The sequence below is a fragment of the Chelonia mydas genome, chromosome 17 (genome assembly GCF_015237465.2).
Source record: "Chelonia mydas isolate rCheMyd1 chromosome 17, rCheMyd1.pri.v2, whole genome shotgun sequence".
NCBI lineage: Eukaryota > Metazoa > Chordata > Testudines > Cheloniidae > Chelonia > Chelonia mydas.
Genome location: NC_051257.2, coordinates 13,888,683 through 13,907,852, shown reverse-complemented (window position 1 = coordinate 13,907,852; position 19,170 = coordinate 13,888,683). Strand labels below are relative to the sequence as shown.

The window sequence follows — 19,170 nt, the reverse complement described above, 5'->3', positions numbered from 1 at the left end:
AGATTCCCAGAGCTAAGGCGCTGCTCTCCCCGGGAAAGTAATATTTTATTGGAGTTTGGTATAGCAGAATGCCCAAGTACAGTTGGATTTATTTTGTTCTCTCAAATTCAGGTGTCATTCTTCAGAGACACCACAAGAGGGTAGCTTGAGCAGAGATTTAAATATCGTCTGGATGGGGGCTGAGCTGTCTACATTCAGTGCAAATCCAGGTAGGGGTGAGATGAATGTGGCTGTAAGTTAATGTTATACTTCCCCTGCTCCTAGAGGAACCATCCCATCCCCCAGCACAAAACAGAGCAGTCCTAAGACTGCTGTGGCAGCCAGTGATCATCCAGAGTAGGGGTGACCTCACCATGCCTCCTTGTATTGCAGGGACCAGGAAGGAGTGATGTAGGAGCCACGATGAGGGGAATTCCCCCAATAAAGACAGGTTTCAGAGTAGCAGCCGTGTTAGTCTGTATTCGCAAAAAGAAAAGGAGGACTTGTGGCACCTTAGAGACTAACAAATTTATTTGAGCATTTTCCACTGAATGCATCCGATGAAGTGAGCTGTAGCTCACGAAAGCTTATGCTCAAATAAATTTGTTAGTCTCTACGGCGCCACAAGTCCTCCTTTTCTTTTTTCCCCCCAATAAAGAGACTCATCCATTGGCCAGCTCAGCCAGTTTGAAAGCTGCTTTGCTCCACCCTAGGCATAGATTGTTACAACCTATCAACAGCCTGTAGCATTAAGTTAAATAGAAAGGCATCTCTCTCCATTCAAATAGCGTAAACAGCGTGACCCAGCACGTCTGTGCTGCTCAAAGCCTCAACAGCATCAGCTACTAGCTCCTAAGAGCCTCCACTTCTTGCATCCACTACCTGGCTCTGGAGAGGGCTGGCCCAAGGTTAAAATGTGGCCATCACAGTCTAGGTGGTTTAAGTTGGTTTGGGCATTAAGAAAAAAGGGGGTCAAAATATCTACTGTCTTATGCTACTCTTCCACTGCCAGCAACGGAGGTACCCATTTTACACCAGCAGAGCATTTGTCCCTTCTACATCAACGCTCTACGTATACCTGCATCGGACCTTGACTATCTTGTTGGCCCACCTCAGGAAAGCAGCAGCACTGTCCTGAGTTTGTAAAATTCCTCCTGCCCGTCCCGCGAGGGCCTTGGGAGAAGAATGCACTGGAATGGGATTGAGTTCCCTCAGTAAGGCACTGGGACAGGAGCAATAGTCAAGGGCCAAGACCGGAGAGGATGGGACGGGTCACCAGGCCGGTGGTGACCAAACTGGGCTCGTGGCGGATTGTGTTCTGGGGGGGCAGCTCTGTAGGGTCTGAGGGAGGAGACGGGGGGTGGTTTTGCCCCATGAGGGACATAGTGGTCCCTTGAAACAGCTCTAGCTGTTTGTTTTTCTCTCTCCCCCAAGCGTGTCTCCAGCATGTCTGGGGGGGGAGGTCAGGCAGAGGCCCGGCCAGGCATGAGCAGCAGCTGTCGGGGCTGGGTGCAGATTGCTGAGCGGGGAACGCGAGGAGCAGAAGCCGGCAGAGGAGGCAGCCGCAGGCGGGAGAGCTCCGCTCCCTTGGCGGAAGGAGGGTGCCTGAAACCCGCTTTGCTCTGGTAAGGGTTGGCGTTTGTTTTCATGTCCCGGGGAAAACTATCCCACAGCTCCCCCCTCCCGGGGGGGGGGGGGGAATCCCCAAGGCAAAGTGCCCCCGCTCCCCAGCCAGCAGCCGCAGGGGGTGAATTTATGGGGAACCTGCCCCTTGTTCTCTCAATGCACCGCCCCCGCGAGGAGAGCGGACCTGTTTCCCTCCAGGGGCGTGTTACAAGGAGGGCGGCATTCATGGGAACCTGGGCGAGCAGCCAGGCAAACCCGCCTCGCCCCCCCCCCGCCTTTCTTTGGGGCAGGCGGCCAGGTGCGTTGCCCCTTCCCCGCGAACCGCGCCGTGCCCGGGTGTAAGCCAGGGCTGTGCAAGCCGGCTGGCTCGACCCACGAGCTGGCTGTGACCCGTTTGAAGACGCCTGAGAGCAGCCAGGTGGTCAGTTTGCCGCGCCCCCTCCTGTGCGATGAAACTCGTAAATGCAGGCAGGAGGGTTGCCGGGGCCTCTTCCCGCTCCCCCCCAAGTCAGCAGCGAGCTAAGCACGATCTCTAGCAAACGAGGCGTCTGGACGCTGTGCGCCATTCCCAGCCGTGTTCGTGTCATGTGGTAGTCTCGCCACGAGATGGCGCCAGACCAATACAAATGACCGGTCAGGGCGCACCGCCCCGAAGCGTCGGCCCCTTGGGCAGCCCTTGCGCGGGGCTCCGGCTGTCTGACTCCGCGGCGGCTCTCCTGTGCCCACCTCCGACGTGCCTGAGCGCTGAGAAACGTGTATCTGGACCTGTGCCGCTGCCTTTAACCCAGAGGGTCTCCAGAGTGGTTTGTATGAAGCCAAGCCTCGCTACAGCTGGTGTGAAGCTGACCAGAAACGTCCCTGCTTCGCAGCTGGGTGACTGGGGACTCAGAAAGGGGAAGTGATGCACCCAAGGCAACAGTAAGTCGGTGGCAGAGCCAGGAAGAGAGGCCCAAAGTCATGAGGTCCAGTATTCTGCTTTGACAGAGCACACAATTCAGACCTTTGGACTCCGTGTCCTTTATGTGACTCTTACCCCCTGCATCCCCGTTCGCCGCCATTATTGCAGACGACATCACTGGGTGCCCCCCATGGCGACTGTAGCGCCCTCATGGTGTCTTTGTGCACTTGCCCCTGTGATGCGCTCAGGCTGGTTATCTTCTTGTCAGAGAAACGTTATTAGAATCACTGTGGTTTTAACTGGTTTCAGAGTAGCAGCCCTGTTAGTCTGTATCCGCAAAAAGAAAAGGAGGACTAGTGGCACCGTAGAGACTAACCAATTTATTTGAGCGTAAGCTTTCGTGAGCTACAGCATCCGATGAAGTGAGCTGTAGCTCACAAAAGCTTAGGCTCAAATAAATTGGTTAGTCTCTAAGGTGCCACATGTCCTCCTTTTCTTTTTGTGGTTTTAACTGACTCATATTCCACTTAACTATATTTTCGCTGCTTATAGAGCACTTGGAGCTTTGTAATGGGGTCCACTGAATATGGTAGTGACATACTAATTTACTTGTGTTTCTTTGAGGAGTATCTTCAGCAAAAATACTGTGGAAGAAGAAATTTGTGTGCTCATAATATTTATACACACACTTTCCATAGTGTTCCCGTGCTCCTTCTAAGACTCCTTGATCATGTCTATTTAGACTACTGTATCAAATCATCATTATTTGAGTTACAGTAGTGTTTCACTTTGGATCGGGTCTCATTGTACTGTCCGATACGTGTGCACAAAATAGAAGATGTTTAGTATTGTTGCTCCCAGACCTCACTGGGGTCCAGAGTGTCTCCTTTTTGTTGGCTGTGTGTTCCATGATGATTTTTTGTTTTTTCCCATAGATGTGAATACAACAAGAAGCGGCAGGCTCCCTGTTCAGCTATGACAAACCTGGAGCTGGGTTAAATGCAGCTTTAGTGCAACTCCACAACAGCCCAAATTCATGCCTGATGACCGAAAACCTTTGCTGGAGAGAGAGCTTCGTGGGGTCTAAGGTATAGCAGCAAGTTTAGATGCCACTGGTGTTGGCGCGGTTTCATGTTCTTTAACTTGAGCACTTTCAAACTCACTGCAGTTATTATTATGTATTTGTCCTTGAGGATCAAAGTTTCAAGGGATGGGTCCCCGTATATGCCCCAAGCCGGAGGGAATGTTTTTGCAGGTTTCAGAAGGGTGACTAGGTTTCTTTCCATTTCAAATAACTATGCTATCCCAGACATGTGCAGAGGATTTCTGAACTGCAAGAGACTGCAACTGTGTCTGCGCTACAGAGGCAGTGGCAGCATACACCAACACAAGGAGTGCTCCTGCCATGTAGGAGCACCCTGAATGACATTAGCTATGCTGACTGTAACGCTCTATTGTTGGGATAACTGTGGCTATGCTGGCAGTGATATGTTGATCGAGGCTGTCCCCTCCCCCCCCCCCGCCGAATAACTGAACTGTGCTGATATGTCTTAAGTGTGGACCGGGCTTGTAACTAAGAGAGTGTCAGTGAATTTTTCCATGCTAAAACTATATTTTTATGTAAAACTATGTTTACATAGTTTTATATATAAAACTATGTTTTCATGTATTTCCTGTGAAAGGGCTGACAGAAATGATTTATTTTTCCAGCCAGGCTGCAATGAAGCATAGGCATTTTATGGTTCAAAAGAGAACATCATTTTTGCTTGGCCCGGTAGATCAGAGGACCAAGCTTTCATTGAAATTATTGGCCATGCAGTACTGGATGTTGTGCTGCAGAGGGCAATGTGGGTGAGTTTAAATGTCTTGGTACAGAGCTTTATGTTTTCAGGCCAGAGTATATACAGTGTGCTCGGGGTCCTGCAGGAAGTGTTCAGACAGTAGAGGGAGTCTGCTTCCCAAACTTGTAGGCAAAGCTGCTAATTACAGTACTGCGTATAACACAGCTTACTCAGACTTTGTTCTTTTCATTGATCACATCTAATCATTTCTCATGTCTATGTGACTGGTTTTGAAGTGGAATATCTGGAATCTTAAACATTTATTTGCTCTTTTTTAATTTTTAACCCAGGCAGCTGTGCACCTTCACACACCTTTTTGCAACATGCCCCCTCCTCAGAATCTTGGGTCGATTCCAGCTCCTCTATTGCTTTGCGCCTGGTGTAGTCTTTCAACCCCATTCAAAATGGGTGTGAAATGCTACCACTCTGGCCCAGTAAGAAATATGGTTGGTTATCTGTGCCCTATCTAGGCAAGCCTGAGTTATCCCATTCTTCTGACTTCTGGCCTTCATGGGATTGGAGTAGAACAGACCTTCACCAAAGTGCTATCACTTCTTTAGGATTGGATGTACATATGCCTATATTAACAAGTGTCTTGGAAACATTTCTGAACACACTAAATCCAGCTGCTAAAATCTCCAGTTACCCATCTCCTTGGAAGTAATAAAGGAAAAGAAGACACGCGATTACCATTTGTTTTGTCGGTAAAAGGCAAACAGAAAATCCCTTCTTCTATGTGATATTTTATTAAGAATTTCATCAGTGTCATCAATTGCATTTCTGGGGAGGCATGGCCTAGTGGTTGAAGCAGAGGACGGGGAGTCAGATCTCTGTTCCAGTCTTGCCATAGACTCATTGTGAGACCCAGTGCAATTTATTGAGGCTTCTGATACAACACAACAGGTAAACACAGGTATAGCTTCAACCACATAAGTTGCCCCATTTAGAGCAGGTGGGGGGAAAAAGTATGTTTACAAGAAACCCTCAGTTTTCTATTAATGTGCAATTCCAAATTGTTCATATTAAAGTTTTTGTTTTTGTTTTCCTTTCCCATTTTGTCAGGAAAAGGGGGAGAAAGCAAAGGGAACACAAACTGAATTTTTTTTCTGCGTTGAAACGTTTTCCTGGACAATTGCAAGAGTGAAAATTTTCCACAAAATTATTTTGTTTTAGAAAATAGGCCATTTTTTGGTTCAAGTTTTGAAATGTAAAGCTCTTACCCCTTCTATTTCCATTGCAGCCACTGGGTCAGTCTCATGTATATACAGAGAAGCCAAAGGTGAAGTGCTTTTCTAAATTAGGTCTGTAGCCTAACTTTGTATTTGTAAAATGGATATATTATTTGCTTACTTTATGGGGGTGCTGCAGTTAAATTAATCTGTGTAAAGCACTTAGAGATCTGGTGATGGGTCATATAGAACAGCAAGGTAGTATTATAAAGCACTGGACTGGGACCCTGGAGACACTGGTTTGATTCTGGGCTGTTCCACTGACCTGTGGGTGAATTGGGCAAGTTGGGTCTCTGTGCCCATCAATGGCTATTAGCTAAGATGGTCGGGGATGCAACTCCATGCCCTAGGTGTCCCTAAATCACTGACTGCCAGAAGCTGGGACTGGACAATGGGGTAGATCACTTAATAATTGCCTTGTTCTGTTCATTCCTTCTGAAGCATCTGGCACTGGCCACTACTGGAAAACAGGAAACTGGACTAGATGGACTATTGGTCCGGCCCAATATGGACATTCTTATGTGCCTCAGTTTCTCCATCTGTATAATTGGGATAATGATACTGACCTCCTTTGTAAATCGCTTTGAAGTCTACTGATGAAAAGTGCTTTATAAAAGCATGACGGTGGGGTTTTTTTTTGGAGTTCTGAGTAATATTTGCTGCCCAATTTGTGACCTAAACAATTTTGATTAACGATGCAGTAAATAAGTTTTTTGGGGTTGGTTTTGTTGTTTTACTTGTAGAATTGTCTTCAGGGTGAGCATCAGATTTTAAGAATGGCTCTGCAATGATTGCTATAGATTCATACTAGTTATCACTTACAAAGCATGAAATCTGTGATGTAAAATTCTGCACTGGACAAATATCATAGAATGTTTATTTAAAGGTGAGGTGTCATTTTTGTCCCATTCATCATAGATTTTAAGTGACTCTATTTGGCATCCAAATTGCTGTCTGCATAATAAGAGGAAACATAGTTAGTCTCCATTAGGTATTGTCTGAAATGGACAGATCCATTTCCATTTGAACACCTAGCTGAATTGCCATGTGCTTCCTGGGTACAGGTACCCATGCACTATATCAGTGGTGACCAAACTTACTGACCCTCTGACCCACATATGACAATCTTCAGAAGTTCAAAAGCCGGGGCACACCTGTCGGGGCTCAGGGCAGCCCCACAGGAGGCACCTGCTGGGGCTTCAGCCTTGCTCCTGTTGAAGCCCTGAGCCCCGGCAAGTGTGCCCTGCAGGGCTGAAGCCCTGAGACGCCCGTCCCTGCTGGGCAGAAACCCCAAGACCCCCTCTCCACTGGGCAGAAGCTCCTAACCCGCCACCCCGCTGCAAGGCAGAGGTCCCGAGCTCCCCACCCCAGTCTGGTAGGTGGAGAACTGGGGAGGCGTGTGGGCTCCTCAAGCCACAGTTCAGTGGTAAAAGAGTCGCATGAGGCTCACAAGCCACAGTTTGGCCACCCCTGCACTAAATGTTCTGAGTCAAATAAAACCTTGGTATGGTGCGTGTAAACTCCGTTAACTTCAAATTATGCCTGAATATGCAAGGGCTGAGCTGGCCTGTCTTTATATGGCAAGATCATGAGTGCCGTTGTGCTCCATCTTACACATGGATGTATGCCCAACTGTATGTCTCGATACATGCATGCATGTTTGTGGGATGCAACATACAAACTTGTGTTAGACAGAGAATTTAAATGCAAAATAAAACAAAGATCCTACATTATTGTTTATCTAGTCACCTGTCTTCCCAATGCCAATGCGGGTTACCAAAAGCCAATAGGCTTGATTTTAATTGGGGTGGGGGCAAGGAATCACAGTACTCTTGTTTTCTTCCATACCTGACAGAATTACTGTGGCTTCTGGTACTTATTAATTACTTATTGCTTCTGGCCTCTAGTTAAAGTCATCTCATTATTGAAACGCCAATAAATGGCAATCCTAATCCACGCGAAACTCATCAGACACGAGCTCGGCCTGAGAAATAATATTGTTCAATCAACTCTAAACAGACAGATGTGATAGGTAGGAAAGAGCCATCATGATTGTTGGTGGGGTTGTTTCTCTGTGCTGCTTTCTCTGTGGTGGTGGATATGTTGTTTTTTTTTTTTTAATGGGAAAGCTCCCTCCACCCCATTGTCTAGCAGCACGTTTGTTTTTGCCGCTATTTTCTTTCTCATTTGGGGCACTTGAGTTTGTAGGGAGAGCTTTAAGACTGCAGGTGCATTGGCTTAAATGCGGAGCAGAAAGCTGTTTACCTGAGAGTACGACAGGTGTATTTTTAACATGTTTCCTTTTGAGCTATACTGTAGTAGACGGAAGAGGTTCTGAGGCTTCTGTGGCACTGGCTGCTAGCATTTGTTTTGGGAAGTGGAAGGGGTGTTAGCCAAGCTGCCTAGGCAGTTGGCTTGTCAGCACTTGTGCTAGCTCTTCCAGTCATCCAGGTCTGGTCCTCTATGACAGCAAAACATTCAGTAACCCTTTCTGTGGGTGACTTAAGTTTTGGGAATGGTGGACACTTGCTGGTTTGCAAAGACCATGAAAGAACCAACTTTATCCAGAGTGCTAAAGAAATGAGATTTCTTAAAAGTCACCCTCGCAGCAGAGGATTTTATAGCATTATTATTAGAGGAGGCCTCATTTCATTAGTCAGTCATGGCTGCTAATTTCAGTCTGCCCAGTCTGCTCTAGCACTTGGTTAAAGGAATCTGATGCAACTGCGGATCAACAGATTTGGGGTAGAGGTGTACATGTGAACCAGTCAGGCTACTGTAGAAGCCTTTGCATGTACAATAAGTCTCCTTTGCAACATGAATGTCTGAACTGAAGCCCTGTACAAAAACCTGCAAATGATGGGTTAAAAAAATATAGCCCATGAGCATAAAAGTGTTCTCACTGAAGCTTGCTAAGAAACTTCCCTGTAAGCAGCTAGAGCCCTGTCAAAAATAATATTAATACCTTTTGGCTATTGAGTATTAGAGAAACCCCTGGAGTTTCTGAATCTGCCAAAGCTATAAAAGATTTATTAGAAATGTTGTTGGAAGAGTTAGGGCAAAACTGCCCTTTCTGATCCGTGCTACACAGCTGCTATTTTATAGACTCCAAACAGGGAACAAAAGGGAGATGGATGGTCTCATGGCCAAGGCACTGGAAAGAGAGTCAGGAGAGCTGGATTAATTTTCCAGGTTGGCCACAGCATTTGTGTGACCTTGGGCAAGTCATTTAATTTCCCTGGGGCTCCATTTGCAGCCTTCTGCTTGTATATTGGATTCCTTTTGTTTGTCTGGTCTATGTAGCTCTTCAGGGCAGGACTGTCTGTTGTTATGTGCATGTACAGAACCTAGTGCAATGGGTTCTCGAGATACTACAATGTAATGCAAATGGTAATGCAAATGGTAAATCTTGTAAATTCCATCTATAGAATGAGTGCTAATGGTATGCTACAGATGAGAGAACCACGATGTGGATTGCGATTTATTTCCCATCCCATTCTTCCATCCCTCACCCAGATGTATTTTAACACTGTCTACAAATTACAAGGATCTGGTGGATATTTAAGGAGCTTGCTAGGTCACAGGGAAATTAAGGAATTGCTGATCTCATAGCATTTTATAGTCCAGTTTGAAAGAAAATATGACATTTTGAGGCATTGAAATTGGCCAGCACATGCATAGCTGTTTTACAGTTAAAACTGCATGAACCTTGACTTAGGTATAGCCTCCCCTGGTTACTTCTGTGTAACTCCCATGAACAACCATGAGAGTTTGTGTCCGAACACAAAGTGAAGAGGGAAATAGACTTTTCTGTGTGACTGCATAGGAGACCAATCTACTTTCAGACCATACTAGTCTATCCAGTAATGCAACACACTACCACTTTATTCTGTACAGCCACTTCAGTGCAAACTTTATGCCTAGGTTGCATAACAGTGTGGGATGAATATAAATTAGAGAACAGCCATGTATATCCCTGGAATGGTGAATAAATTAAAGTGCTCGGTCATAAAATCAATAATGGGGGGGAAGGAAAGAAGGTGAGGAACCATGTGTTTGGAGATGCCTGGAAATAGATATAGGGAGGCTGTCCTACTGAGCAGGAGCTGCAAAGGAGAAGGTTTGTGAAGTAACTGTGATGAGATTGTAGGAGGGGGGAGAGAGAGAGAGAGGCTGTTTGCACTTCGAGCTGGGATGTGGTTTCCAGCTTGAGGAGACTTACCCACACTAGCTCAAGGAGGCCTGTAGCTGCAGGCACACAAGTGGTGGGTGGGGCTAGCTGTCCCAAGTGCTTGCCCATCAGAGACACGAGGGGCGTGTCTGGGCAGATAGCCCCTCCCGCCACTGTAGCCGTGCTCTATTTTTAGCATACTAGCTTGATCAGAGCTAGTGCAAGTATGTCTCCTTGAGCTGGAAATCACATCCCCAGCTCGAGTGCCCTGAATGGAGAAGGAAGCAGGAGAGAAAGTCCATAAAGAATTCTTTGAATCTTATGGCTAAGGCATTGGACTGGCATCTAGGAGTGGTTTCAAGATCTGACTTCCTATGCCACTGACTTCCTATGTGACCCTTGACAAGTCACTTAATCTCTCTGTTCCTCAGTTTCCCAATTTGTCAAGGAGAGTTTGAAGAAGGGATTTGAAGGAGGATAATGAGGCAGCTATACAGGGAATGCCTCTCAAGTCTGAGGGGTAGCATGGGAGAAAGCACAAAGGCGCTTGTATGAAAATTTAACAAGTGGGCAATGGAGGCTGGGTTGACTTGGATGGTGTAAGGGATAGATGAGGGAATTTGCAGTCACTTTCCCTCCCGCCCCCTAAGTCACTGGTACAAATCCAGTTTAGTCCAGTACCTAGTGGGCAAACATGACCCCAAATGCATTACTAGTATCAGCAATTTTGTGTAGACTTAAGTTTTCGGACATCTTGTAACACATTAGTCAATTACCAGGTGCGAGGTGTGAATTCTATCTGTCTAGCTACTGATGGGGCCCTGGTTGCTGTAATATCTGAGCACCTCAAAACCTTAAATGTATTTATCCTCCCAATACCCCTGTGACGTATTATCCTCACTGTACAGATGGGGAATTGAGGCACACAGAGACTCGAGCTGCATGTGGCAGAGCAGGGAATTGTTCCTGGGTTTCCCAAGTCCTAGGCTAGTGCCCCAGCCCTGTCGCCCTCTTGCCTAATTGGCTGTAAATATTGGGTCACCCTAGGGCTTGGCCTCAGTTAGCTCAGGTGTACAGGTGAGCCTTTGGTGAACCAGGGCCAGGAGCTAATGTCTGTGAAGTGCCTATTTCATCATTTACAATCCTTTACACTTGAATGTTCAGTCGTGTTAAGGCCGCGGGTGCAATGCAAGTGAATGAGCAGGGTCACTGATCATGCTTTCATCGCCAAATCTGGTCTCTCCAAACCATGGCTGGGGTACTGTGTAGGTGAACTCATTCTGATGCTGCATATGCCCTGCCTGCTCTACGGTCAAATGAAGGAATTCTGTCTCGAAGGTTGGCAGGCTGGCACCTTTCACCAGCCCTAAATTAATTTAATTTTAACATAATCTCTCTGTGTTTTTAATAAGACCAACCTCTGGCTTTTTCAGCAATAATGATCAGAAGTTGGAAGACGTTAATCTGACTCTGTAGCTCTATGGCCTTGTTTGTTAATAATAAACCATAAGGCAAACACTGTGCCATGTTATCTCAAATGTGCAGTTAACTTAATTCCTAATCCTTTAAAGAGATGCTGCTGCTCTTAATAATGTCCTTCGGCTTCTGCTTTGCTTTCAAGTGACAGGAGAAACATAAAAGCAAAAATGCTCAGTGCTGGGGAAACTATATCATATATATGTTTCAGTTAATTTTTGGTTGCTTGTGCATCAACACACAGGGAGAGGGAGTTTTGCCTAACAGTAGAGCATCATATTGGTAATAAAACTGTTAGAGGCTGCTATATTGATGACTGTGCATATCTAACATCTGCTGGTGCATGGGCCAATGTAAATAGACCCTATAGGTGAGAGATGGAATATTAGTCCAGCCTTCTGTCTTCAACATTGGCAACTTTGTGACTGGTTGTATTGGAGATGTCTGGTTCCAGTCTAGCGGATAGTACTTCTCTGAGCCCAGCCTCATCGTCTGCATTATTTTTACAGCTGCATGCTAAATCGGAATGTATTCATTTGAGTAATTGTCAGGGGCTGGGTGGCTGTGGCACAACTTAATAAAACTCGCTACAGGCAATCAATTCCTGCCTTACGGTGGTGGTGGTGGTGGTCTCTTTCTTTTCAATGGATTTCAGCGCAAACCTAATTAACCAACAGATTAACTGTGTCAACGTGCGGAACTTAATGCAGGTGGCTTACAAGGGCAGTATAAGTGATCTACTTGGTAATGCTTCTATCTACTTGACAAGACAGAAAGACAAACTATTTCCCAGATTCTGCTCTAGGACTCTGAAAGCATACTCTTTGCAATATGCAAAGCTACATGCCTTTACCTTCACCCCATTGAAACTGCTCGCATCTGCTTTTTAATTCTTGTTGGGCTAGTAACATGTGACAACAGGAATTTAGCAGCACAAGTCCTACTGAAAATCATGCTGAGTTGAAGCACCCCTTCTGCCATCCCCTCTCTCTGCTCTGCCCCCTGCCCCTTCCACATCGGTAATCTCTCTCCTTTGCTTTCACTTCTCTCTCCTTTGCTTTCACTTCATTTTTACAGTTCGCCAGCAAATTAGCCCCTTGCAATCTTCCAGCTTTACTAATATCCCCAACACACCTCTTAATCCACTCGGCTAATTGAATAGGATTCACAAACCCAGTAGGTTTATCCTTCACAATTGATATGATAATACCTACATTTTGTTCTTGACTCTACTGTCAAATTTTCTTATTAGCCTTTATTGGCTCCAGATGGCCCTATTAGATTTTATTTTCCCCCCTTTTGCTGCATGCATGCCTCTGCTCCATACTCTTCAATCCTCACTCTTCCCCCACCATTTCACAAGCAGTGAATGCAAAACGTTAACAGGGTTTTAAAAAAAACCTGCTGTACACAATGGGTGCCCAATTCCCCATTGTCTTGCAGGCTTCTTATGTTACTTAATGATAGTTGAAGTTGGTGCCAGATGCCATCAAATCAGAATGGTAGGTTTAGGGTTCCTATGGGTAGGGTACTTGGAGCTATAGATAGGTTTGTGTGGGTTCTCCGCCCTAGATTTAGGTTTCCCATGGGTAGGACTTCCCATCCTAGGATTAGAGTTCTTATGGGTAGGGTGATTGGAGCTAAGGTTAGGGCTCCTATCAGAGGGGAAAGTAGGCCGGTTCAGCGTACCGGTAAGAAAGTGGCCAAAGCATTCAGTACAAATGGGTAAAATCGTCTAGGTTTAACTGTAGTAAGAACAAAAAGTCAGATTTATCACTTGAATTAAATATATTTTACATTCTCTAGAAACAAAATGCTCCCCTTCAGTTTTTACTTTTTGTTAGGTGGAAGATGTTCACGTGGTTCCGAACGTTAGCTTTTGAGTGCCATCATGGTAACCTCTTGCTTCTTCTTGGTCAAGTCTGTCGTGTCAGGTGTGCAATTTACAGTAGAAAGCACCTGGTGTGGCTGTCCCCTCTGATGGAACAATGTAATTAAATGTAGTTGATTTGCAGAATCACACACTGCATAATTCAGCCTTCGCTAAGAGAGTATGACTCACCGGAGCGGAGATTTTGCTGGAAGGGGCCCAGTGTTGTGAACGCCATGAAGGCAGAATGGACTGCGGCAAACATCCCTCTCTACAAGCAAACCAACCACCCCAAGCGTGGTTGGAGAGGGAATCAGAGTTGACCTCGGAGATTAGGGGAGCTTAAAGACGGCAGGCTGGGAGGGTCTAAGGAGCGCAATGTATCAGGAGTGTGATTGTGCAGAAACCCCTTGCTCCCCACCTGGTTTGCTCTTGGGCTGGTTCTCCTGCGGGCCACCTGCTTTCCAGCATGCATATTCACACGCGCGGGCCCTTTGGGGATGAGGCAGCTTGGGGAGTGAGTGTTGTGTGCACGCTGCAGGATGGAGGGGTGGCTTTGGGCTCCATGCCCAGGGGGCTGCGCTCTGCTCCCAGCCCTTGGGTTGTTCATTATTCAGCCAGCTCTGGGAGGGAGAGCTCACCTGGCTGCAGTTGGGGAGAACCAGAGCCAGCCTTCCTTTTCCTGTGCCCAGGCTCTTTGGGGGAGTCTCTGCAGCAGTCCCTGTTGCAGGCAGCTGTGGGGTGCCAGAGGCAGGAGCCAGCAGCGGGGGAGGGTCTTGGCAGCTCACGAGCTGGATTCTGAAGCATCTGGCGCCCTGGGTGAAACTTCTGTCTTGCACCTCTTTCCCACTTGGGGGGCTTGCTGCTGTTTGCTGGTCTGTGACACCCCCCCAGGCCTTTGCCTGTCTTACACGCTACTGGGTAAAAGGGAGGAAATGGGGGGTTGTCAGTCAAAAAGAAGAGCAACAAATGAAGAAGCTGAAAGTCATCCACAAATGGGTATGTCTTCTGCCGCGGCAGTGCTTTAATGTGGCTGTGTAGTCTCAGCTGTAATAAAACCACCTCCGTGAGAGGAATAGCAACCAGCTCTGGGAGCAACCAGCTCTGTCTACATGGCCAATTTACAGCACTGAAACTTGCATTGCTCGGGGGGGAAACTGAGGCACCGTGTGGTGAAATGAATCTGGTCCTGAAGCCACAATTATCTCCACTGACAAGTGACTTGGGGTGCCTCAGCTTTAGCTACATAGCGGAGTCATAATTTGTTTTAAAGGGCCAATGCCTAGAACGCTTCATCGTATCTAACATTGGGCACCCAAAAACTTGAAATACCCAAAGTCACAAAATGATTTGTGAAAATCTTTGCTTGTCTACAGTAGGGAAGTCTTTGGCCTCTGAGCATGCAAGCATGGTGTGTGTCCAGCCGCGGATGAAATTTCCAGGGTTTAGCGCATCAGCAGAATCCATACTTATGCAGCTGATGCTTCCTCTGTAGAAAGACCCCCTTGAGACAGGGATTTCGAGCAGTGCAGTGATGGTCTGTGGTGGATAACAGCCGACTTTGCAGATTCCCAGACAAGAGTGGGTTCAGACATGTGTGTCCTCTTTAGAGTTTGCAGCCCACCATCCTTATTCATTGTAGTATTGATTTAACCAAGCATAAGCAATGCCTGTCTCACAGGGCTGTATTGAGCTGCCATGCCTTGTACTCCTTGGCAAAGGGCCACGTGCCAGTGTCCTGTTGGGGGGTCTGCCACAGCCCTTCAGTTGGGCTGAGGCCTCTCTCCTTCCCAACTCCTTATCTCCAGATAAGTTTCCTCTGTTCAGGAGAGGAGGCCTCAGCTGAGCTCCCAGCTGTGTGAGGGACCAACTCCCTCAACCCCAGCAGAGGGGAGGTTGTATAATAGTTGATGATTAGATCCTCCAGGAGGTACAACACTCCCTGCGGCACCTGGGGTGTTCACCCCGCTCCTCCAAAACCTCACTCTGTGGCACTGATTCACTATTTTGTTAGGAGGGGGGAAATGTTTGATATCTGCTCTGCAGTCTGCTAATGGCTGGCCCAAAACTTTTAGAAAGCAGAGTTTGTCCAGGGTTTCCCCATTCAAATTTCTTGTGGGTGCACAGCTGCATGGTCTGGCAGAGGTTAATGATTTCTTAAGCAGAATCCACCTGAATAATAATCAATTCTACCAGCGTAGGCAATTTCACGTTCTACCTCATTCTGCAGTTGTCATGGAATTTTAAAGACACATTTTTCTCATAGTGTGACAGATATAAGACATTTCATCTGTTTGACAGTTTCTACAGAAGCACACTATTTTCATTACACACACATGCATTTCTTTTTCATTTTTAATATCAATCTTTCACCTTTCTTTTTAAATCCAAAGCTGTATTGCAAGGGGAGAGGATGGGGGAACAGACCAGAAGGAACAGGCTGTCAACAAGAGACTTTTGGGAAAGCTGTCAGACTGAAGTAACAAAAGAAGATGAAATTGTGAGGAGAGAAGAAAGGTTGCATATTGTGTTTGAGGATTCATCAGTTTCACTTTTAGCTCATAACTTTAAGGAAAAAATTATTTTTAAGCTAAAACTTGAGGACTGCAATGTTGTAGTGTGTTTTTTTTTCTTTCCTTTTTTCCCCCCACTTGCACTAGAACTGGGTCAGAACCTCAAATCTTCCTTGAAACTCCCCGGAATCACTTACAATATGAATGTACGGATATCACTTTGTCTCAGCCATCCCTCTCCTGCATTTAGGGGTAAACAGAAGCCATGTGTTCTGAAATTTAAGGTGCTTAGATAGCCCCCATTTCAGTATTAGCTGAGCTCCTTGCAATCTTTAATATGTTATCCCCACAACACACCTGTGAGGTAGAGCAGTGCTATTATGCCCATTTTACAGATGGGAAACTGAGACACAGAGTGGCTAGGAGCTAGATCCACAAAGAGGTCTTAGACTCAGTGTTGCAACACCTAGCATTTAGGTGCCCTGCCACCTCGTGGAATCCATAGCTCTGAGTTAGGTGCCCATACAACGTATGGTGATGGGAGTTGCGTTATGCTTAACCCATAACAACAAGGTTTAAGAGCTAGGTGCCCCTTAAAACAAAGGCATTTGAACTATGTGGGTGGAGGGCTTTTTGCTGGGTGGTATTTGGATAAGGAGGGGACAGTGGGGGGAGAGAGAGCACACAAAGCAAGATCAGAGAGACGGAAGCAGAAAGCAAGACAAGAAGTCCCAGTGTAGGAGCATAGTTTGTGGCCCTGGGAGAGGCCTGGAGAGAGAGGTTTTGGGTTGGTGGTACTGGCTGAAAGAGGTTTGGCCCATTGAGTAAGGACATTGTTGTCACAGCTGCACTGTATTCCTCCTCCATTGACCCCCCAAGGGCTCCCAGCTTCTCAGCTGTCATCACCTTTTTTGGGTAGAGACATGCGTCTCTCTCCCTCCTGACTGGGGTTTTTCCAGGCTGCATAGTTCCCTGCCTACACTGTATTATTCCCAGAAAGCCAGATTGCCTGGACAGGCCAGAGTCCATGCTTTGCTGTCTCCTCAGAAGCCATGAACCGTTTTATTGCCCTCCGTTATAGTTTAGCACACAGCTTTTTTTTAAGCAAGCACATTTTATTCTAAAGGTGAAAGCATTACAGAGAAAACCTATTTAAAAACAATACAAAGAACGTACACCCGTGCTAAGAACCTTACCGGAGGTCACCCTAACTGTCTTATGGGGTCCTGCCAACCTCTCCCAGCCAGGAATGCCACCCTCCCCTTGGACAGACGTGCCTGTCCGTTGGATGGATCAGAAAGAAGACCCTGAATCAGTTTATACTCAGGCTATTTATCCAAAAGTCCTTTCTTTGTCGGCTGGTCACTGAACGATCCTGTTTAGCCCACTATGTTTGAGCTTTTCCAAGGCGTGGTACCTCTCTGGAGTGGTTACAATTGGAGTGAATTTGCCTAATCACCCTGCACTATTCTCAGTTCCTGGCTGTGGTCACTGCCACCTATAGGTCACCCCACCTATGGAATTACATACGCTGCCTGACCCACAATGGTACAGAAAGTTAATACAGGGCAAGGTGGCAGTAGCAATGGTAAGAGGTGAAGAGCTATGGAGGTTGGAGTGGAAAAGCCTGCTAGTGGAAGAAAAATGAATTGAGCTGGAGGCCAGGTGTCTGGGTGGGGCTGTGGACGGGCTGCTGGCGTCTCCTCTTCTCAGTGACAGCCCAGGGCGCGTGCACACTCATCGTGATCTGCGTGCTTGTAGGCTGACTGTGAGCGTCCAAGCTTGGGAGCGACAGCAGCAAAGCATTATGGTGACGCAGCCTGATCTGGGTTGCAGCCTTGACCCCATAACACCCTCCCACCTAACACCTTTTTGCCATGCGCCTCCTGTCATTGCTTATACCAATGCAACCGTTCTGATCTGGTAGCATTTTTAGATCCAACTTGCACTTTGCTGTGGCATGAATAAGCTTGCACCGTGCAGGGCAGCGATGAATTGGGCCTTTGATATCAAAGTTAGCGTATAGCGCAACATGAGGAGACTTCACTATAAGAACAGCATCTGTGGGCCAAGTGACTCTCTCACTGGTATTGTAATCTGCAAAGCGCAGTGCTTGCAAACAAGCTTGGACTTTAAGCAGGCTTTGACTCTATCAGGCTGCTCGCAAATTGGCCAATTCCGTGTTTCCTTTACAAAGACCTTGCTAGAATTCTCACCCTGATCATTGCTGTTCCTGCATTGGATACGCTGAATCTTTTTCTCTACCCTACTGCCAGTCACCCCTCTGGTATGCACTTCTGAGACCTGGTGCAAATAGCAACAATGATAAAGGGCTGGGTGTGTGTGCGCGTGCGCGGGGAGAGCAGTTCAATGCTTCCACGCTGGTGCCCTCAACCTACCCCGTTACTTCACAAACAGCTTTCATTTTATTTCCCTTACAACAGTTTAATTTTGCTTGACAGTTCTGTTGGGTTGATTTCCTCCCTGTGAAAAATTAATTACTTCTCCAGCTTCCTCCCCCAACCCTAATAGGGCTGTCACGAAATAGTGTGTTCATTCAGGGTGTTAGGTAAACCTTGGAAGATCTGCCACGGTGTTTTTAGGCAATTCAGGAATTGCAGGCAAATATATCTTTCCAAATGAAAAAGCCCTTCCTTCAAACAGGGTCATGTAGCAGGAAGTGGTAGAGGGAGCAAGTCTTTAACACATCACTCGTCTGATGTCACAGAAGAAATACATACTCCTCAGGGTAATTGGGCTTATAGAAACGTAGACACCTCAACTATGACTTGAAGTGGGCATGTGATGCAGGAGGAGGGCTCGAAACATTAGAGGACTGATTGTGAGAGTGGGCAGTGTCTGAAATGTATGCAAACACGAATCTCAAAAGACTTGTCCAGAGCATCTCCTTATCAGATCACTGACTCTGCTCTTTTAGACTGATGAGTATGGCTTTATTGTTTTAGATGGCGTTGCTTTAAAACAAAAAAGGCTTGTTCAAAACCCTGAATTCACAAACTGGGTTTATCTCTAGCAATATCTTCCCTAGATCTTCCCAATATCTTCCCTACTTTTCAAAATCTTGCTTAGCAAGAACTTGGACGTGGAAATAGTGGATCAGATCCTCAGCTAATATGAATTGACAATGAAGTCAACGGAGCTACACCAGCTAAAGCTCTGGTGGTTTAAGATTAAAGAATAACTCTGTTATCCGTAGCTAAATCATGCTAAATCCATAGCTAAAGGGCATACACTTATTACAGATTTATTATAGGTCTTCACAGTGGGTAAAATTCATTTCTGTGGAGGGCCAAATGTGCTACTTAAGCTCCTGTTACATCTTTATTAAGGACTTCCGTTTGATATGGCTTACGTTTGGAATTTCATTGCTCGGAACATACTGTGCAAATTACATTCAGAACCCCAAATGTTCTGTGTTCCCTCTCGATGGCATAGCATAGCATAGCTGTCTCAGACATTCAAACCTAGACAGCTGAGTTCTCCAGCTTCTGGAGGGCTGTAAGTTACAGCTACAGATGAGTGACTTTTGCTGCTCTTTGAGCTGCA

General features: G+C 46.4%; 1 long non-coding RNA gene across 1 annotated transcript; it reads left to right on the top strand.

Moving 5' to 3' along the window:
- The first annotated feature begins 2,331 nt into the window (after positions 1-2,331).
- On the top strand, positions 2,332-16,332 carry LOC122463194. Its single transcript, XR_006286337.1, has 3 exons — positions 2,332-2,523; positions 3,439-3,591; positions 15,484-16,332. It is a non-coding gene; the product is annotated as an uncharacterized LOC122463194 (long non-coding RNA).
- Positions 16,333-19,170: the final 2,838 nt, after the last annotated feature.